Genomic DNA, 22169 nt, shown 5'->3' with positions numbered 1-22169 from the left:
CTCCACTTCCTCTTGCTCGTACACTCTGTCAGTACTTGCAGACTGTTATCGTGTCCTGGTCAGAGCATAGCTCTTTCAAATCAGTCTCATTAACCATTTTGAAGGGGCCTGTCCCAGAGTAACTGGGCCCTTGAAGGGAAATGAGTCCAGTAGGTGCCTCCCAGGTGGGTGTGATGAGGGTCACCTGATTCTAATAAAGTCAGGCAGGGCATTTAAGAAAGAGGGGGAGGCCAGAAGGAGCTAGAGAAAGAAGTCTGGTAATGCAAACAAGGGGTTGGGTGAGAGCCCCAGGATGGGCTGGTGAAAAGAGACTGCAGGGAGCCCATAGGTCTCTGCAGGGATCCCTGGGTCTAGAAAGAAAATAAAATAGGAACTTTATGAGTCTGGGGAAAGCTATGGTGTGTGGACTAAGAGTAACCTGTGGACCAGTGGTTCCTGGCTGAAGGCCCTGGATCTAGGGGAATGACTCGGAAAGGTCTGTATCTCAAGGTAAGACCTGTGAAGAGCTATTGAAAACCAACTGTACTGGGGGCTCTTAATGGAGGGAAATTTGGGGGTGAAGATGGTATATGTGGGGCCAAAGAAAAGTTGTGTATCTTTGGTTTCAAGAAGGGCAATGATCACCTGAGGAAAAGGCATCAGCCTGGATTTGAGGCTGGTTGTCCGTCCTTCTGGGTCTGTGGTAAGAGGAGAAACTGAGACAGGCTAGACTTGCAAGGTCTTGACTCGCAGAAAAGGGGTGCTTTGGGGTGCTGAGCCATCAAGGGAGTCCACAACATTGTTTCCATTTTCATTGAAAAATAATGTAGACGTTTTTGTACATTTTGCTCTCCGAAAAGAAGACTGGCAAAACACTAAGAAGTTTGCCCAGGGTGGCTGTTCTGGTTTAATGTCTTCTTGAAACTTTCTGGGACCAGGATAATAACAGAACAGTTCCTTGGGAAGAATGTAAAGGATGACCCAAGAACATTTACCTTGGGACTCGGACCAGCTGATTTATTACCCTTGATGCTGTTATTTATTAGAGCTGGGTGGAGAAGCTAATTCCATTTGGTTGAAGATTTTGACATTTGGTTTTGTTCCAATCTGGCATGAAAATCAAAATGTTCGAAATAATCCATGAATGGGAATGGGTCCCAGCCTAAGGGGAGCTGTCCAAGAACTGCTGACCATGCAGCCCAAGTTGCTGTGGAACCATGAGCTTGACAAGGCTCCCAGGGCTTCCAGGGTCCTGGGTCCCTGTCAACCCACCAGGTTGAAAATCCCACTAGCTGCCTGTCTGCATCCTTAGGTGCCTAAATACCTTTGTAAATCTGCCTCTTTCAGCCTAAGTAGTTCATTCACAAAATAGGATAAGGGCTGGTCTTCACTACCTGGGAGATCGACGTTGGTACAATTTGATGCAGTGGGTGTCCATTTAGTGGGTCTAGTGAAGATCCGTTAAATCAATGGCAGAGAGCTCTCTGGTCGACCCCGGTACTCCAGCTCTCTGAGAAGAGTAAAGTAAGTCGACTGGAGAGTGTCTCCCATCGATGCAGCGAAGTGAAGACACCAGTGTAAGTTGACCTCAACTACATCAACTCCAGCTATGTTATTCACCTAGCTGGAATAGTGTAACATAGTGTTAGAGAGCTTATTCCTTCACTCTCCCACTTCCCTGGTCCTTCTCGCATGAACAGAGAGCAACAATACCTGAAGTCCGAAGGTGCAAACAATTCGATGTTTATTGGGGTGAACTTCCAGCAAGCTTAAATACAAGTTCCTTTTTCCTTATTTTCGAATCCCAACTTACTTCCTGTTTGCCCCTAATTTATATAGTAATATTCTTAGCTATACCTTAACCAATCATTCTATTGAAATTTAACTAACCAGTCCTAACATATTGTAACATGATTAGCTAACCAATTATATCCCACCACCTTAATTAGATTACACCCAGCAAAATTAATTATACAGCAGACAGAAACAATCACACAACCAGCCAGAGATTATACAGACAAACAATAGCAAAGTGGGAACTATAATGACAAAACAATACAGAAGTGAGGATTTCACATCCCAGCTATTGATAAGTGAGTTCTTGCCAGACAGGATGCTATCAAACTAAGTTTCCTTTTACATTTTCTAGGCACTTCCCTTTCTCTGGAGGTGATAGGAATACAATCCTGTCCTGATAGTGCCTGACAGCCCAATAGCACCTTATTTCAATGTGACTAGTTTGGAATGTGAGGATGTGACTGTTCGCTTCCTAGCTTATGGCTGCCTCTGCTGCTTAGCCAAAGGCCTTAGCCTAAGAACAGGGCCTCAGACTGTCACAGTAAGAGAAGGCCCTTACACCAGCAGACAGTGATTTTGATTCTTTCTTTTATACCTCTAACTAGCCAAGTAATAAGAATACCCCTAAATTCTTAAAGTACAGGCCTTTACAGACAGGCCTGAATATCTATATCCTAACACATAGGTCCACTTACCGCAGTAGTGAAGGCAAGCCCTAATTGAAATATCATGGATTTACCTAGTTCCAAAGGATCATTCTCGGGTTTTAGAGATGTACCCGTGCATGCCATTCATCCGCTGTCAGGTTTCTTTGCCGCAGATCTAAATCGGACTGTGTTTGAAAGACCCAAACCGTGGGCCACACAGGCAAACTATTCATACAGGAAACTCAGAAGGCAGTCAGATTCCTTCTGTTAGTGTCAATGACTTTTTATAACATAGGCTTGGTGAGGAGTACACAGGAGAGTAGATCTGTATGTGTGTGTGGTGGGGAGGGGGTGAGAGAACCTGGATTTGTGCTGGAAATGGCCCAACTTGACTATCATACACATTGTAAGGAGAGTGATCACTTTAGATAAGCTATTACCAGCAGGAGAGTGGGGTGGGGGGAGGTATTTTTTCATGCTTTGTGTGTATAAAAAGATCTTCTACACTTTCCACAGTATGCATCTGATGAAGTGAGCTGTAGCTCACGAAAGCTCATGCTCAAATAAATTGGTTAGTCTCTAAGGTGCCACAAGTCCTCCTTTTCTTTTTACAGTAGAAATAGAAACCAGTGTCAAAGGGTGATGCTTCCTGCTGAACATTACAGAGATTTTATCTTTCCCCCTGATTTTAATTTCTGAGACTACATGATCAGCAAATGCCATGCCCGTTCTACTGGCAGGAAGCCTAAGATAGCAGCATTCTCATATGTGCTGCTACATTTATTACATAGACCACATTTCCCATCTGCTAGAAAGAAATGAAACCAAGCAGGATAAGTGAACAACAATTGAAAAGTAACTCAATGTAAAACTATAATTATAATCTTTAACATCTCTATAATGTTTAGTGGGGTATATTTTTCAGTCACTAAAAATCTGCAGAACAGAGTTCCAGACAGGGTTGGGTAAACAAGGCAGACAAAGGAGGAACTCAAGCTGTGTGGAAGTCTCTTTGTTTCTGTTTATAGTTGTAGTTGTTTTCTTAAATAAACACCAGTTTAAGACAGACTTAATTCCATATAGCACTGGAGTGGATTGCCAAGCTTTTAACAACAAAAAGCTTGAGTTTGGATCAAAGCAGATTTCTTTGATGGTCTCAGATTGACAACTTTCTCTTCAATAATTATTTTTGTTTTCAGCTTGAAAAGCACAGTGAAAAGAGAAACAAGTGATGGCCTTGGCCTACAATCCAGGATTTTTTCCCACCTCAGGCTAGTTCTTTGGCATTCATTTCCATCTTTGAGTTTATTGGTTGGGAGACAGAATTAAGCACCTAAAACAGAATACAACACGAATGACACGGGCATGTGTTTGATAGATGAATAATCAAGGATCCCCCCTCCCCCCAAAAATATTTGCAATAGTTACTAGTATCGTTCTGAAGGAAAGGAAGAAAAATAAGCCTGACTGCTGAATCAGACATATCCACAACCTCCACTTTATGTGTACCCCAATAAAGAAAGCTGACAGTGCTGGGAGTTTACATAAGTAATCAGCGTTAATGAATTCCAGCTCTTCTTGTGCCATTGAAACAAACATTTATTATTTAATCAATAGTGGTTTTTGTTGAATAGCTTTGAAATGTTTGAGAATGTTCTTCATACGCCCCTCTCAAAAACACACACGTCCCTGTTGTAAGTTGAATTTCCTAAGCATTGTTCATGCCCTTCAGGCTATGCCAATTCATACCTTTTCTGAGGTCTTTATAATGTCAGGGAATGAAGAAAATAAATCATACAGCCTTGGTATTGCATCAGAGTTTTACGCAGTTGAGTCACTTGTCTCAGCCGGTAAGCAGCGTACTGGGAAATGCACAGGGCCAAAACTGCAGAGGGCAAACAGGGCTGGGATATAACTGGAATGAACACGGAAACCAGGATGTCTCATTATCAGGAGGCAGAGCCTTGCTAGAGAAGCAAGGCACAACTAGGCCCAGGCCCCCAGTGGACGTAAATCAGCATCGCTCCATTGAAATTTGGGGAGCTTTGCTGATTTGCACGCTGATGGGCCCCAGTCCTCAGGCAGCAGCCTACAGGGAGATTGTGCCTGATACCCTGGTGAGTTTAGGATATCTTTGCACGGCTCCCCTGGGACAAAGCTGCATTAATGCTGTCCCTTGGCAGATTCCCCACACAGCCCTCCATCCTTGTGCTCTGCTGGCCAGAACAGGCTGGCTAACAGCTGGCAGGGACAGCTGATGAGTTTCCTTAGCATCTACATCCCTGTGGGGTAAGGGACATAAGCTAAGGGATGGGAGCTGTAACCTGCTTGAAACCTTGAGCTTAGCCTGTAACTAAAGGACCCCTGTTCCTTTTCAGGGTGGTGAGGGTTAAGAAACTGGGGACTGGGGGTAGCTTTATTTCACTTCTGCTAGAAAGCACCAGTGTTTAAACGGTAACCAGGTTTGTTGAATCCTTCTCCTGATCAATAACTACACTGATTACCCCTGTGGGGATGAATGGGACTGGAAGCTGACATGTGGGAGGAGAAGGGGACTGGCTAGGCAAAGAGACTGGGAGGGGAAGCGGGCAGGAATCCAGTAAATGGGTGTTGTGAAAATTCGTTGTGTGCAAAGCACTCAAATCCTATTGTGATGAGCACTCTGGGAAACCCAGGAGGAACTTCCGTCTTCACGGCATGGTTTGAATAGAGTGCAGTAAAAAAGGCATAGGGCCACACTCTGAAATACCACATGGATTTACCAGTGGTAGATCTTGCCAGACTGACCTGTTTTCTTTCATGGGTCAGCTAACTGATTTTTTAGACTAGGGAAATGCATTAGATCTAACCTATGAGGGCTTCAGTAAAGTATTAAACATTGTACCACATGGGAAATTTTTAGTGAAGTGGGAGAGGATTGGGATTAGAGCAGGAATTGTACGGTGGATGAGAAACAGACTAAAGGAGAGATGACAATGGGTTGTGCTTAATGGAGAATGATTGGGACAGAGGGAGATTACTAGCAGAGTTCCTCAAGGATTGGTCTTGGGACTGACTTGAGACCATGTCTACACTACAAAATTAACTCAACCTAATTTACGTGGGTTTACAGCCACCACAGTAATTACATCGCTTGTGCATGCCTATACTTTGCTACTGTGTCCGTGGTGCGTGTCCTTACCATGAGTGTTTGTGTTGATTGTATTGTCAGTGTGGGGCATTGTTGGACAGCTTCCGAAAGCCAGTAAAACTGACACCGCGTTGACCTAACTACATCAACCTTGAATTTACGCCACTAGTGGAGGTGGAGTTATAAAGTCGGCATAGAGGGGCAGTCATATTGGTGGGAGCAAAATGTAAGTGTAGACATTCTGTAGTTAGGTCGACATAAGAGGCCTTGTGTTGACCTAACTCTGTAGTGTAGATCTGACCCTATCTAATATTTGTCATTAATGACCTTGTGTCAAGGTTCCTTCCCAACTTTGAACTCTAGGGTGAAATGAAACATGAAAACCTCCTAAGCTTACTTTTACCAGCTTAGGTTAAAACTTCCCCAAGGTACAAACTATTTTACCCTTAGCCCTTGGACTTCCACTGCCACCACCAAACTTTATCTGGGTTCCTGAGAAAACGTTGTTTGGACACGTCTTTCCCCCCCAAATCCTCCCAACCCTTGTACCCCACTTCCTGGGGAAGGTTTGGTAAAAATCCTCACCAATTTGCATAGGTGACCACAGACCCAAACCCTTGGATCTTAAGAACAATGAAAAAGCATTCCGTTTTCTTACAAGAAGACTTTTAATAGAAGTAAAAAAGAATCACCTCTGTAAAATCAGGATGGTAAATACCTTACAGGGTAATTAGATTCAAAACATAGAGAATCCCTCTAGGCAAAACCTTAAGTTACAAAAGAGACACACAGACAGGAATATTCATTCTATTCAGCACAGCTATTTTCTCAGCCATTTAAAGAAATCATAATCTAACGCATATCTAGCTAGATTACTTACTAAATTCTAAGACTCCCTTCGTGTTCTGTCCCCGGCAAAAGCATCACACAGACAGACACAGACCCTTTGTTTTTCTCCCTCCTCCCAGCTTTTAAAAGTATCTTGTCTCCTCATTGGTCATTTTGGTCAGGTGCCAGCGAGGTTACCTTTAGCTTCTTAACCCTTTACAGGTGAGAGGATTTTTCCTCTGGCCAGGAGGGATTTTAAAGGTGATTACCCTTCCCTTTATATTTATGACACCTTGACACAAAATGTAGGAGTGCACTGATGAGATTTGCTGATGACACTAAGTTGGGAGACTTCATCAATACAGAGGAGGATCAGAACATTTTACAGGAAGATCTGGATGACCTTGATGACTGGATTAAAGAAATGGGATAAATGTAACAATACAAAGTGCAAAGTCATGCACTTAGGCACTAACAACAAGGTTTTCTGCTATAAGCTGCGGGTTTATCAGTTTGAAAACACAGAAGAGGAGAAAGACCCTGGTGCATTAGGCAATCACAGGGTGATTATGAGCCTTCAGTGTGATGCGGCCATGAAAAAGGTACTTCCAGTAGAGATAGGAAAGTCTTAATGCCATTGGACAAGGCCTCATCTGGGATACTGTATACTGTTCTGATCACCTGTGTTCCAGTTTGAATGCCTCTCTTGAACAAGTGCACAAAAGGACTAGTAGGATGAGCAGGAGATGGAGAGCCTGTTTTATGTGAGCAAACTGGAAGAGCTTGTCTTGTTTAGCCTAGAAAAAGAGAAATTGAGAGGGTATCTGATTGCTCTCTATAATTGTATCGGGGGTAAACTCTAGGGAGGAGGATGAGCTATTTAAGCTACAGGACAATGGTGAGACAAGAACAATGGATATAAATTGGCCATGAATAAATACAGGCTGGAAATTAGAAGGTTTCTAACTATCAGGGGAGTGAGGTTCTAGAACAGCAGTGAGCCAAACACCCTAACTAGTTTTAGCAGGGAGCTTGGTAAGTTTATGAATAGGATTATATGATGCAGTTGACTGCGATAGCAAGGGACTGGACACAGTGACCCAGGAATTCCCTCCTAGTCCTATGTTCTATGAAGAATGAGGAGAAAACAAAATATTGAATTGTACTGCTTATTAATTGGCACTGTCCATCCTTAGCACTCAATGAGGCAGAGGTGCTGTGGAAAAAATACGATGTAATCATGTGATGAAAGACTATCATTACATACCGAAAAGAAAGGGTAGATAGGGAACCCCAGTTCTGGCATTTCTTAACTTTTGAATGTTTGGCTTTGCACCCTTATTAATGGTCTTTCAGTACATTTTGAGGAAAAATTATATTTACCTTCCTTTGGAAAGCACTTTGAGATCTATAGATGAAAGGTGCTACATGGAAGCACAGGTTTATTATTCATCGCTAATTAATTAATTATATTAAATAAGTGATACATTATTATTAATAACATCTCTGTATCATTCAGAACTGCAAGATAATACAGTCACTGTGCCTTTGTTCTCACGGATCTTCTAACACTGAGACTTTATGGATATAAAATCATAGAAATGTAGGGCTTGAAGAGACTTTTTGAGGTCATCTAGTCCAGCTGCTCCCTACCCCTGACGGAAAGACAGGAATAAGTCAATCTAAATCATCCCTGACAAGAGTTTGTTTAACCTGTTCTTAAAAATCTCCAGTGATGAGGATTCCACAACCCCCCTAGGTAAACTATTCAAGTACTTAACTACCCTTATGGTTAGATTTTTTTTTTATGAATATCCAACCTAAATCTCCCTTGGTGCAAACTAAGCTGATTACTTCTTGTCCTACTCTCAGTGGACATGTGGAACAATTGATCACCGTTCTCTTTATAACAATCTATTACATATTTAAAGCCAGATCTCATGTCGGCCCCTCACTCTTCTCTTCTCTAGATAAACCTGCCCACCTCTTTCTACTTTTCCTCATAGGTCAGGTTTTCTAAATAACATAAGAACATAAGAATGGCCATACTGGGTCAGACCAAAGGTCCATCCAGCCCAGTATTCTGTCTGCAGACAGTGGCCAATGCCAGGTGCCCCAGAGGGAGTGAACCTAACAGGTAATGATCTAGTGATCTTTCTCCTGCCATCCATCTCCACAGACAGAGGCTAGGGACACCATTCCTTACCCACCCTGGCTAATAGCCATTAATGGACTTAACCTCCATGAATTTATCCAGTTCTCTTTTAAACCCTGTTATAGTCCTAGCCTTCACAAGCTCCTCAGGCAAGGAGTTCCACAGGTTGACTGTGTGCTGAGTGAAGAAGAACTTCCTTTTATTTGTTTTAAACCTGCTGCCCATTAATTTCATTTGGTGGCCCCTAGTTCCTATATTATGGGAACAAGCAAATAACTTTTCCTTATACATTTTCTCCACACCACTCATGATTTTATAGACCTCTATCATCTCCCCCCTTAGTCGCCTCTTTTCCAAGCTGAAAAGTCCTAGCCTCTTTAATCTCTCCTCATATGGGACCCGTTCCAAACCCCGAATCAGTTTAGTTGCCCTTTTCTGAACCTTTTCTAATGCCAGTCTATCTTTTTTGAGATGAGGGGACCACATCTGTACGCAGTATTCAAGATGTGGGCATACCATGGATTTATATAAGGGCAATAAGATATTCTTCATCTTATTCTCTATCCCTTTTTTAATGATTCCTAACATCCTGTTCGCTTTTTTGACTGCCGCTGCACACTGCGTGGACATCTTCAGAGAATTATCCATGGTGACCCAAAATCTTTCTTCTGGTTAGTTGTACCTAAATTAGCCCCCATCATATTGTATGCATAGTTGAGGTTATTTTTTCCAATGTGCATTACTTTACATTTATCCACATGAAATTTCATTTGCCATTTTGTTGCCCAATCACTTAGTTTTGTTAAATCTTTTTGAAGTTCTTCACAGTCTGCTTGGTCTTAACTATCTTGAGCAGTTTAGTATCATCTGCAAACTTTGCCACCTCGCTGTTTTCCCCTTTCTCCAGATCATTTATGAATAAGTTGAATAGGATTGGTCCTAGGACTGACCCTTGGGGAACACCACTAGTTATCCCTCTCAAAAATGTCATAATGTTTTTGTTGCTCTCTGGACTCTCTCCAATTTGTCCACATCTTTCCTAAAGTGTGGTGCCCAAAATTGGAAACAATATTCCAGCTGAGGCCTCACCAGTGCTGTGTAGAGCAGAACAATCAACTTCCATATCTTACGTAGATGCTCCTGTTAATGTATCTCAGAATGAAATTTGCCTTTTTCACAACAGCATCACATTCTTTGTCATATTCAATTTGTGATCCACTATTACCCAGGACCCTTTTCTGCAGCACCGCTTCCTTGCTGGTTATTCCCCATTTTGTATTTGTGCATTTGATTTTTCCTTCCACCATGTAGCACTTTGCACTTGTCTTTATTGAATTTCATCATGTTGATTTCAGACCAATTCTCCATTTTATCAAGATGGGTTTGAATGACAGTAGTTCTGCAATGAACTTTCTTATTCATCTACTTAAAGAATCAAGGTAAACCTAGCAGACTAAAAGCTTTGACCCCCTGCAAGAGGTCAAATATTACTTTTCTAAAAATTTGGACATGTTTTATAATAACTAACGTATGGTTGATGTCAAAGGCAAGTAACATTACACATTTAAAATGTTTCCTAGTGGACCCGAGCATTTCAAGTTGTGGAGGAGATTTATGAAATCTTTTATTCCTGACATGTATGATGCCAGCAGCTAAAATAAAGGGGCTTTGACAATCACTCAGAGCCAGTGAGATCCTGAGGAACTACAATCCTGATTTTTCAGGGGACTCTGGCAATAAAAGTCAATGTTCCCTCTCGGCTGCCTGTGCTCTGTCTTCTCCTAAATAAATGTTACAACACCCTAAAACACAGATTGGCCTCTCGCTCCTCATTATTACAGACAGAGTCCCTTTGTAATGAATAATTGACTTCCCTCTCTTCCTGGCACTGCCTTTAAGTGAAGGATTCTCTGAATTTCAACAAATGAGGACTGACTCAAAGTCTCTGAGAGCAGATGTTCCCAACCTCCGGTGGTTATTGTACACCCACTTGGGTTTTTGTTTTGTTAGCTTTCCTAAGTATGATAAAAAGTTCCTTCACAGATAGTTCCTTGAAGGGATACCCTCTAGTGTAAAGATCACATTGCACATTATGTGGCAGCAAGAGATGAGGAAGGGGGTTAAATTTAATCTATGTCACATATTTATGAGCATCAAACCCATTGTGAGTCTGTTTCACTCTGTGCGCACTCAGACCACCATGGCTGACTTTTACACACTTGCATTGGCTGGGACTGAGAAAATATGCTCAACAGACATTGCAGCATGTTTCGTAGTGGCTGGAAGCCTAAGAAGTCATATCCTTAGACCAGCATCAGAGCCCCCCGAAGAATCATGTTTAGGGCTATCCTAAAATTCTGTAGGGGAACTGACCCCAGCCTGAATTACGAGCTCACTCATATGTTCTGCTACCTACAGGATATGCTGTTCATTTCGGGCCTGAGTTTTTCTTCCCCCTTGGGCCTTGCCTATCCTTCATTTAGCACTGATGGAGCCAGACCATAATTTAATTTGTTAAAGTTACTATGTGACCACAATTTTCAGATGCCAAGATTTAGCAAACCATGCCCAAAACTTAAAAGTACTTGGTCATTTTAATCAGTGTTGCTATAATGGACACTTATTCTGATATTCGTCTTCAAGACAACCTGTGTGCCACCTGGTTGCAGCCTGCATACCACCAGTGGTGTACACACGCTACTGTTTGAGAACTGCCGCCCGTCTCCTTTTGCAATTTTTAAAGAAAGTTACCATTCATTTATTGATTGCTTAGTCTTTTGCTCATTAGAAAGCTTCTCACTGTTTTGTTACATGTGAAACTCCAAGGTAGCACCCATCAACATGGTAGGTAAAGCCCAGGGGGGAGCAGATTTCCTTGACAGCATAGTCTTACTCAACATTCACACTTTTCACTGCCAAATCTATTATTCTAAGCTGAAAATAAATACCATACATTGTAAAAATGGTATAATGTCTCATCTGATTTATATAAGCTCTTAGTATTTTTACAATGGCTTTATTCCCCATACTTATGCAGAAAGCATGAAAATTATGCACCAAGGACTTGATTTAGTAATGAACTAAGCACCAGTTTAGCAATGAATATTTCTCACCTGAAGAAAAAAAGTCCCTGAGCAGAAGCCATTCTATTGGGTATGAGGTGGTCATCATATCTCTGCTGGGAAATGTATTATCTTCCACAATAATAGATCCCCTCATTGAGCAGTTTCAGCCAGTCCAAGCCAGATTATTTTAGACATTATAATGAGGGATAGCCCACTACAGGAGATTAAAAAGTGAGAGCAGACTCTCAGGAGCTACAAGAATTTTGTTCTAGGCAGGGAAAAGGGTTTGCAGCCCATTCAACCACAGTGGGTAAAATTCACCCCATGTCGACTGGCAGCACAATGCACCATGTGAGCCCCACAGCTGCCCTCAGGGGTTTAGTGGGACTGAAGTCCAGCCACTTGCTAGCACTCTGCTTTAGGGTGAAATTCAGCTGGCAGTTCTACACAATGGAGGGACACAGCTGGTACCCTGCAGCACCAAAAGGTGTCCTTACCTTGTGCAAGGTGAGGCGGTTGAGTCAGTTAAACTAGGAATCAGGAAATTGTGGTGTTTCCATTGATAGGAATACGAGCGGGAAGACAACCTTTCAGTGGTGGTTCAAAGCTCCGGCAGGGCTGCTCACTTTCCTTACTGTATTGCAGCAAGGAGAAAAGTCAGAGCTAGCCGTCTGTAGTCCCCAAGAGGGGTTTTCAGAGACAGCCTCTGGAGACGGATAGTTGCCAGCTGAGTGTTATATAATAGAATCCTCGCTGCCTTAATTGTCTTTTCAACGTACCCTCAAGATTGTTTATGAAAATTAATTATACATTTTAAAATGATTATGCTTGTTGTTATATTTTCCATTGCTGTATTACAGGAGGGACAATAAATCTCCCTGTCTGATTTCCCCAGGGTGCAAAATGGTCTTGCATTTAATTCAATTACTTGGACTTTCAAAGTTAGAGTCTTCTAAATTTCATTGTGCATGTATTAAACCTATTTCAGATGCTTATTAGTTCTATGCAAGGCCCTCATTCACTAAGGTTGTTAAGAACATAAATAGTTGTCACGGTTCGTAGCAACTACACCTGTATCTCCCTTGTGGTCCCTCAAGTGCGCTCACTCTAGGCTCCAGGCTCTTCAGCTGTTGCCTTTCTTGGGTAGAAACTCTCTCCCTCCAGGATTTTCCAGGCTGTACAGTTCCTTGCCTGCATTCAGCTGTCCCCAGGAAGCCAGTTTGCTTAAACAGGCCAGCATCTGTGGTTGGCTCTCTTATCAAAGGCTATGAACCTCACACTTGCCAGCAGTCACAAGTTACAACACAGCTCTTTCTAAGCAAGCACATTAATTCTTAAGGTTAAAGCATCACAAAGAAAACATATGAAAAACAATAAAAGTTTCTATACACATGGTAAATGCTTACCAGAGGTCACTCATCAGTCATACGGGGTCTGAGTAGGCTAACGAGTCATTCCAACTCTTCTTGGGAAGGAGTGGGTCTCCTTTGGACAAAGGGTCCTGTCCACTTGCTGGGTCAGCATGAAGGCACTGAGTCTGTTTAAACTCGGGCTATTTATCCAAAAGTCCTTTCTTTGCCTGTTGGTCCCTGGAGAATCCAGTTAGATCCAGTATATGCAGCTTCTCCAGTGGCTGGTAATTCTCTAGAGGTGTTACAACCTGAGTGAATTTGTCTAATCACCCCCTGCCACACACACACACACTGTTCTTAGTTCCTGGAGGAACTGTGGTCCCCTCTCCCATGGAATAACATACAATCCCTGGCCCACAATGATACATTAACTTAATACAATAAGATCTCCCGCAGATATTGCTGGATATTTCCATGTCTGCCACAGTAGCCAATATCACTACTCATGCACTTAAAGTTAGGCATATGGTAAGTTAACTGGCTGAATTCCGGTCTAACGTTCTTGAGGCTCAAAACATAGGTTAGAAATCGAATGGAACTGGGCTTCCATGGCAAATTCTCCATACATGCTGCTCCCAGTAGGGTCAGAGGTTCCACAAGAGCAACTTTGTCTCCTGGGATTACAGCATTTGAAAATAACAAAGGACACATGCACGCCTTCAAATCCTTCCTGAAACCATACCAGTGCCTACACATTTCTTGACAATAGCTAGGCAGTTGCAGGGCTGAAATGGTTACACGTTATGGCTTCACTGTATAACTTGTCCTCCCCTTTTTATATGTTTTAGGAACATGGGACTGGAAGCAGCCCCCTGCTCTTGTAGGTAACCTCGTCATATAATCCTGTTAACAAATGTATCAAGCTCCATCTTCAAACTAGGTAGGTGTTCCACTAGGGAAGCTGTGTCTCGTTGTACATATTGACAATACATACCTGAGCTCAGGACTTTTCTTCTTCAGAATATACAGCACCTAGCACAAATGGGCTCTCTGGTTACGAACACAATATGCGTCATGTCAGGCTTTGGAACTTTGTTTCCTGTTCGTTGGGAGTGAAAGTTTGGGTAACCTTTATTTTATCCATGCAGGTTCCTCACTCCCACCCTTTCTGCTTTTCTCACCAGCGAACTTAAAAATCAGGGAGAAAGCTCCTGGGTGATTTTATTTTATTTTATTTTGCTTTGCTTAAAGCTTGGCAAAACGAGGTCTGAGCGGAGTGTTTTAGTGACTGCGAGGCATCTGAAAAACTCAGTAGCACAGCTCATTATTCCAGTGCTTGTCTCTTCTGAGAGAATCAATTTAGTCCAAGTTTGTTTTATCATCTGTAACAGAACTATTGCATTTGTTTCCTATCCAGTGAAAGCAGGCATCTGTGTAATGGATGGAGGTTCTCAATATGTTCAAACATTGGATCTTCACTGAATGAATGTGATTTATACTAATTTATACTCCCTGCCCATTTAAAATAATGTCTGTAGATCAAATTAGGCCTGATCTCAAATATTTTATTTTTTTCTTCCAAGTAATATCCTTTTCTCCTCAGCCAAGTTCTATAACTTAAAAAAAAACAAAAAACACCTTCCATCTATCATTTGAATTCATTTGCAGTAAAGCAGGTGACATGGAGCAACATGAAGTTAACCTAATTTATTATAATACATATATTTTTAGTACATTTATTGTTTGGTTTTATAAGAAATTCCATAAAGCGCCTTTACAAAATGAGAGCTGATTTGGAATGGCCTGAGAGAGGACGTGGCTTGTCTGGGTTATCCATCCTCTCCTCCAAAAGAGATGCAAATCAAAAAAATCTGTCCTGGTGCAGAGCTCTTTCTAATGCAGTCTAGCAAATTGTTTTGACATATTATTTCTTGCATGCTTTTAAAGTATAATTGGATTTAATCAACAACAAAATGGACAAATGCTGTAAAAACCCTTCATGATAATACCCTGGGTTATAAAACCGGTGATACTAGGCAATGCAGTGTTAGCTTCCCAGATTTGTTAAATGCTTTCATAATTAGCCTGTTTATAATCTACACGTCATTCTGCACATCAGGCTCTGCACATGCCCTCTGGCTAAAGTTTACCTTCATATATTACAAGGTTTTTGACATGAAGGAAACAGACAACGGATTTGAAATTAAACCAGCATTTTTAATCATTTATTGATCTCTTCTTGTAATGAAGTGAAGTTACCATCTTAAACCACGGCCATCTGTAGCTTGCAGTTTAGAAATCCAAAATCATTTCAACTGTGAATTCTTTTGAACACATAATTACAGCTGGAACAAAAAAAGCTTTTTGTCATTTTCTTGTTGTTTAATAATAAAAACAGATGTAGAGCTAAAGAGGAACATGATTATGCCACATGACTAAAGTCACTCAAGTAATTTATCTAGTGTTTTTGGATTTTGTACCTGTAGCGGATTTGGCTGCAGGAGAGGAAGACTGGGTTAATGTCATCAGCTAGGAAGTGATAGTCTGAAATCTAGACCTGATCCACTTCAGGGATGCTGGAGGGGACATTTGGCCAGTTCTCTGAGTAGGTATCAATGCTTAGTGGGGGAGCTATAGCTCAGTGGTTTGAGCAGTGATCTGCTTAAACCCAGGGTTGTGAGTTCAATCCTTGAGGGGGCCATTTAGCCAAAAATTGGGTATTGGTCCTGCTTTGAGCAGGGGGTTGGACTAGATGACCTCCTGCGGTCCCTTTCAACCCTGATATTCTATGATTCTTAGGAACAGTGGTGTCTAGTTAATAACACACTGTCCTGGGACTCAGGAAACAAGGGTTCTAATCTTGGCTCTGCTACTAAAACTGCCATGTAACCATGGGCAAGTAACTATGCCTCTGTTTCCCCTCATGTCTGGCTTGTGTATTAGAACAGGAGCTTTCCTGGAGCAGGGTCTGCCTCTCCCGGGTTATCTGTTCAGCAGTCAGCCCAGAGCTCATCAGAGCTTAAGCACGACTGTAATATGATCATTGTTTCTGTTGTGTTGAAATTATGCTCTATTTTTTTCTGATATTTCCAAACTATAACCCAGCCTGGGTAACTGTGAGGACATTCTGGGTTTTATGTAAGGGCCAGAGACCAGGGTCTAAATCAACAACGAAAGTTGGGGCCAGGTTTTGGAAGCTATTTAGAGGCCTAACTCCCATTGATGTCAATGGGAGTTAGGAGTTTAAATACCTTTAAAAGCCTGGTCTTAGGGTATGTCTGCACTGGAGTGGGAAGGTGCCATTTCCAGCTTGAGGAGACATCCCCCCGCTAGCTCTGCCTAAGCAAGCATGCCAGAAATAGAAGTACAGCTGTGGTGATGGGAGGGGCTAGATATGTACTTGGGGTGGCTAGCCAGTCCCAGGTTTACAATGGCTCCACTGGCTCCATGGAGCTGGGCCCCTGCTCAGAAGGGGCCCCGGCCTGCTCCACTTGCCTTGCGCCCCGAGACGCCTCTGGCTCCCCCCACCCACCACTTGCTCGTCTTGGCCTGCCCGCCTCCTGCCTCCTCGGCCCCACCCCCCTGCTCCTCTCTGCCCCCTGGCCGGACCCCAGTGCACTTCCGGCTCCGGGCAGTCTCCGCTTCCCACCACCTGTGGGCCCCACCTGTCTCCCCGGAGCTGAGCTGCCTGGGAATGGTGCAGAAGCCTGGCCCGTCTCAGCCGGGGGGAGGGAGGGCGAAGGGGACAGCGCGGGGAGCTTGGCTGGGCCCCTCCAGGGGAAATGCGTCTTGAGGGAGCCCGGCCGGGGCAGACCCTGGCCTGGCTGATTGCGCCTCTCCTGAGGGACTGGCGCGATTCCCCGGCCCGGGACCAGCTCTGGCTGCACTCCCGGCTCAGCCTGGCAGACCCAGCTGCCTCCCAGCAGGGCCAGTGAGTGCGGATGGGAGGCAGGGTGTGGGGGAGAGGGTTTCTTATGGGGGCAGTGCTGGGCTGCGAGAGGGCAGGGAAGATGTGTATGTCGGGGCACTAGGGAGTGGGGGTTCTGTGTGGGGTGCTGGGCAGTTGTGGTGGGGCTGTGGGCAGGGGGGCGCTGGGGAGGGGTGGTGTTGTGCAGGGCGCTGGGCATTTGTGTGGAGGGGGCTAGGGGGCGCTGGGCATAGTGGGGCTGGGGGGGGGGGCTCTGGCCATAGGGAGTTGGGGAGCATAGGGAGGGGGCTGCGTCACATGGCATGGGCCTGCCCCTCGAGGGGAAGGGGCATGTTGGCAGCACAGGGCCGGGCAGGCCACTGTGTGGCTGGCAACTGCCAGTTTGCAAATAGTGCCCTCGCACTGGGCTGGGCAGAGCTGGGCGGCCCCTGCCATGCCATGCCCCATGGCCCCTGGCTGGCCCCTCGCTCCGGGGACTGACCTCCCCGCGCCATGCTCCATTGCCTCAATGGGGGTCCACAAATAAGTTTGGCGCCGGGCCCACAAAAGGTTCATCTGGCCCTTTGGCTAGCCCATCCTGCCATGGCCACACTCGTATTTTTAGCTTGATCAGAGTTAGCATGGGTATGTCTCCTCAAGCTCGAAATAATACCTTCCAGCATCAGTGTAGACAGATCCCTAGATTGAGAAGCCCAGTGTCGGTCCCACGGATTGCAATGGACAGCAGATTGATCCCCGCAGGAGACTCAACTCAGGGACTTGCTTAAATATTGAATTTCATTCCACCTACCCTAGAGTTAGCAATAAGCAGACACTTTAGTAAATATCCACTTCTTGCATTCACCCAGAGAACTTTCCCTAATGAAGGATCATTAGCACATGGTTATTGTTTGTATTGCAGTGGTGCCTATGTACCCCACTGTCAGGGATCAGAGGCCCACTGTGTTAGCTGCTGGCAAACACAAGGAGGTGGTCCTGTCCCGAAGGGCTTACAACTGAGACAAGAGACAACAGAGGGACAGGGAAGCACATGGTAGTCAGGCTGATAAACACTGGTCACTGTGAACAGCAAAATGCCTGCAGGAGGGCATTTCTTTCACTTGCGGTAGTTCAAATGTTAGGCTCACCCGGGATATCTCTAGCTCACTGTTAGCATATTAAGCCATGAAGTTTTAAATACTGTATTTATTGGCACATTTGATTTTATGGTAGGAAATAAGCTGGAAAGTGTAAAGAAAGAATAAAACTGCTTTATATTCTCACTAACACAAGCTACCATGGGATCACACAGTGAAGCTGATATGAAAGCCTCATTACCTTCCTTCTCTTGCCACAGGTATTTTACTGACAATTAGCACTTAGTTGATTGGTTCCTGTGGCCTGCTCCAGATTTTTCGTTTCCTAGTCCTTCCTCTCTCATTTTAGAAGTGAGGGGCACAATCTGTATCCTGGCCAGGGTTTCTTCTTGGGGAGGACTGTGTGGGAGTCATTCAGGCAAGAGAAGGTTTTGGGAAATAAGAGACCAGCATGACCCTGTTCGCACTGAACAATGTACAATTAAACATGCTCATGCTATAGAGTGTCGTGTCAGGTGCAGGATTATAATGGATTAAATCATTAATTTCTAAAGAGGCATTAAGAGGATGTCACCCTTCTGATCACACATGCCAGCATCTTCAAAATCCACACATAGAGGTGCAATGCACCCCGTGAACAGGGCATGGAGCAGGTCTATGCACTACTTATGACCCCTATAACCATGTGACCACTTAATGAGCATCCCTGCATGGCCAGAGGTCACTTTACAGCACCCTGCCTCTGTTCCCCCGCCTGTCTTCGGGGCCCTTTAAGAACTCACAGCTTAAAAGGGTTTCAAACAATGCTCACAGCAGGTCCCATTTCTTTACATACTGCTACATACTGGCCCTCTAGGCTCAAGCTCAGTTCAGTGTCTCTCTCCTAATTAATCCAAAAATAAACACAAAATACAAACTCACACAGTCTTCACCCCAGCTGGCCTTTGGGGTCTCGTCCAAGCCTCCCTGCCTGGAGAAGTTTCTCCCACTCTCTCCTGCTTCTTCAGCTTTTTCCCTCCTGACTCAGGGCCCTGCCTCAGCCTTCTTGCTCCATGAAGTATCTACAGATATAGCAGCAATCTCCTGAGCTTCCCCATTCACTTTATTGCAACTTCCATCCCTCTTTATCCTGGGATCACATGATTCAACCCAACTGTGGCTCATTCTGTAGTCAGGGTTGGGTTAGTCCCAGGCTCTCCAGGCCAGGAGCAAGCCAGCCTGTTATATCCCACAAATTGGGCTTAAATGAAATTTAAGTGGTAGATAGACATTGTGCTGGCCCACTGGGGATGGGATTTTCCAAATGGTCAGTGCTGGCCTCTCTGTGGTCCCACTGAAGTTGAAAGGAGTTTGATTAGGGGAAAAGTCTGGAAAGTTTCTGTAAGGAAGAAGCACAAACACCATCCCTGTTCCAAACACTGCAAAACCTGCTGCCGTTTTCACATCTGGTTGAGCCAGAATTGGATCCTCCACGTGCTCATGGAGTCCCATTTCTTCAGAACTACTGATCTAGCACCAGTCTGACGCTTACAGTTCAGTGCTGATCACCCTGATCCATGGCACGCTTCACTGCGCACAACACTCAACCGCTGTGGGGTAAATTCAGCCGTGGAGTAAACGGGCACAGAGCCACTGACTCATGATGTTGAAACCCGGCTTACCGCAGGGCTGAATACAGCCACAGGTGTCTGCTGGTGATGAATGGGGGACACAGAATGTGGCAATGTCAGCTTTGTTGGGAAGACAGGATGAATCTCTCAATCTAATAGGTCGAGTACAGTGGTCTAACCCAAGAGTGCATTTTCCAATTGTTGTTCCCTGCTTTAGCTACGCAACCCAATTGACTTTAATGGTAGACGAGCAACTCAAAGTCTGTGCAACTTGGAAATTCTATCCTCTGATGTCAAAAAGAATGTATCAGATTGAAAGCAAATTAGGAACCCAGCCAGCTCTCCTGAAATAAGAAAACATATATAAGAGGAAAAACATTTTTGATCTTTCTTTCGCAGGAAACTACAGAGCAAAGCAGAAGAGCAGAGCTGGCTTTCATCAGGGTAGACCATTGTAGCTTTCCCCAAATAGAAAAGGAGTACTCGTAGCACCTTAGAGTCTAACAATGTGTTTATTAATGAGTTCATCAAAATCACAACCTTTGGTTACATCTAAATGGTAGATTTGTTTGTGCAGCTGCTGCTGAGACATTTAATCAATGGAAGTCAACTGAGGAGAATCGCAATTCTTATGGGTCACCACCAATGGCAGAGGCATCTCAGATTGGTTCAGTATCTAGCAGGACAAGCCACTCAAGTCAATTTGGAACCAGCCTTTACTTTCTGGCTTTAATGTTTATTCATAAAACTGGATATTGGAAAGGTCTGGTAATACCAACCCATCCTTGGAATAGTTGGTGCAGAAAAATATAATTCTGGTCTAACATGTCGAATGTGTCAGGAGTGAGGGTGTGATCTACAGCCCATTGAAGTTGAAAGGAGTTATTTTCTCCTGAGTGAGTGATGAAAGAATTGCAGTGTAGCGGGGGAGAGTGGCGATAAGAGAAAGAAGCAGAGTAGAAGGGTCAGAAATAATGGGGTTGAACTCAGCAGGAATCACAGAGAGAGCAAGAATTGAATGATAGGAAGGGAAATCTCAAAGGAGAGAGAGTGAGGAATTGGGCCAAAGGAGGAGACTCTGAAGAAGGAAGTAATAGCCATGAAGTACCTAAGAGATGTGTCTAAACAAGCAGTACTATAAACATATAGCTTGCTGGTTCTCCTGTGTATTACTCAGTTATACAGCAGTGTAGCTATGTGGGAGTGAATGTACTTGGACCAGTATGAAACTAATGTAAACCAAGCCCAGAGCTTATCTTGCCACAAGATATAAAGTCCATAATTTATCAGCACTGATCTGTGCCGTCAGTTTCTGTCAGGGTTCCCTCCCCACTCTGAACTCTGGGGTACAGATGTGGGGACCCACATGAATGACCCCCTAAGCTTATTTCTACCAGCTTAGGTTAAAAATTCGCCAAGGCACAAATCATTTTTGTCCTTGGACAATATGCTGCCACCGCCAAGTGATTTAAACAAACATTCAGGGATGGCCACTTGGAGCCCTATCTCCCCCAAAATATCCCCCCAAGCCCTTATTCCCTCTTTCCTGGGGAGGCTTGAGAATAATATCCTAACCAATTGGTTGCAAAGTGAGCACAGATCAACCACCTCCCCACCCCCGGTCTTAGGACACTGAAAATCAATCAGGTTCTTAAAAGAAGAATTTTATTTAAGGAAAAGGTAAAAGAATCACATCTGTAAAATCAGGATGGAAGATAACTTTACAGGATAACAAAATATTCACAAACACAGAGGAACTCCCTCTAGGCTTGGTTCAAAGTTACAAAAAACAGGAATAAACCTCCCTCTAGCAAAGGGAAAATTCACAAGCTAAAACAAAAGATAATCTAACACGACTTGCCTGGCTTTACTTACTAGTTTTGTAATATAAGAGAATGGTTGAGGATTGGCTGGAGGAGATGGGTTTCAGCCTGGCTCTCTCAGTCCCAGGAGAGAGAACACCCAAGAAAAAGCACAAACAAAGCCTCCGCCCCCCAGATTTGAACGTATCTTCTTTCCCCATTGGTCCTTTTGGTCAGGTGCCAACCAGGTTATCTGAACTTCTTAACCCCTTACAGGTAAGGAGGAATTCTAGGCTACCCTTAGCTGTATGGTTATGACAGTTTCAATCTGAGCAATTTTCCTGACAAAGAATATTTGTTCAGAAATGTTCCTCTATTTTTCCTACCTAGAAGCAAAGGCCAAATTCAGTCCATCTGTGGAGCTGGGCCAGGGATACATTTAATCCCACAACTTTTGGACAATATCGAAGGCACCTTAGAATGTATGTTTCAATGTGCCCTGAAAAGGTGCTAAGATGCTTACAGCTGCAAATGGGAAACCTTCGAGCCAGACCCTCATCTGTTAGAAACTGGAATGGCCCCATTGAAGTCAATGCCAATTTATACCCCCTGCAGGTCTGAACCTATATGGGTATAGTCTGGTTTAGATGAATGAAATATCTCCATAGTTTCTCAGCTGCAGATTTCACCTCAGTCGTGTTTGACACCGAATGGATTCCCTAGGCAATCCAGTCAGCAGTCTGTCTGACCGAGAAAGGTTAGATGCGTGTATCTTGAGGATCATGGAGGTGAAACTCTCG

General features: G+C 43.9%; 1 long non-coding RNA gene across 1 annotated transcript in view; it reads left to right on the top strand.

Annotated features, from left to right (window-relative positions):
* The first annotated feature begins 397 nt into the window (after nt 1–397).
* Nucleotides 398–22169, top strand: part of LOC122466269 — a 42509-nt gene continuing 20737 nt past the window's right edge. Inside the window, exon 1 of the long non-coding RNA XR_006291660.1 lies at nt 398–475. This is a non-coding gene — a long non-coding RNA (uncharacterized LOC122466269). The remainder of the gene's footprint in view (nt 476–22169) is intronic.

Source organism: Chelonia mydas, chromosome 6 (genome assembly GCF_015237465.2).
Source record: "Chelonia mydas isolate rCheMyd1 chromosome 6, rCheMyd1.pri.v2, whole genome shotgun sequence".
Lineage (NCBI taxonomy): Eukaryota > Metazoa > Chordata > Testudines > Cheloniidae > Chelonia > Chelonia mydas.
This window is presented reverse-complemented; position numbering and strand designations above follow the sequence as displayed.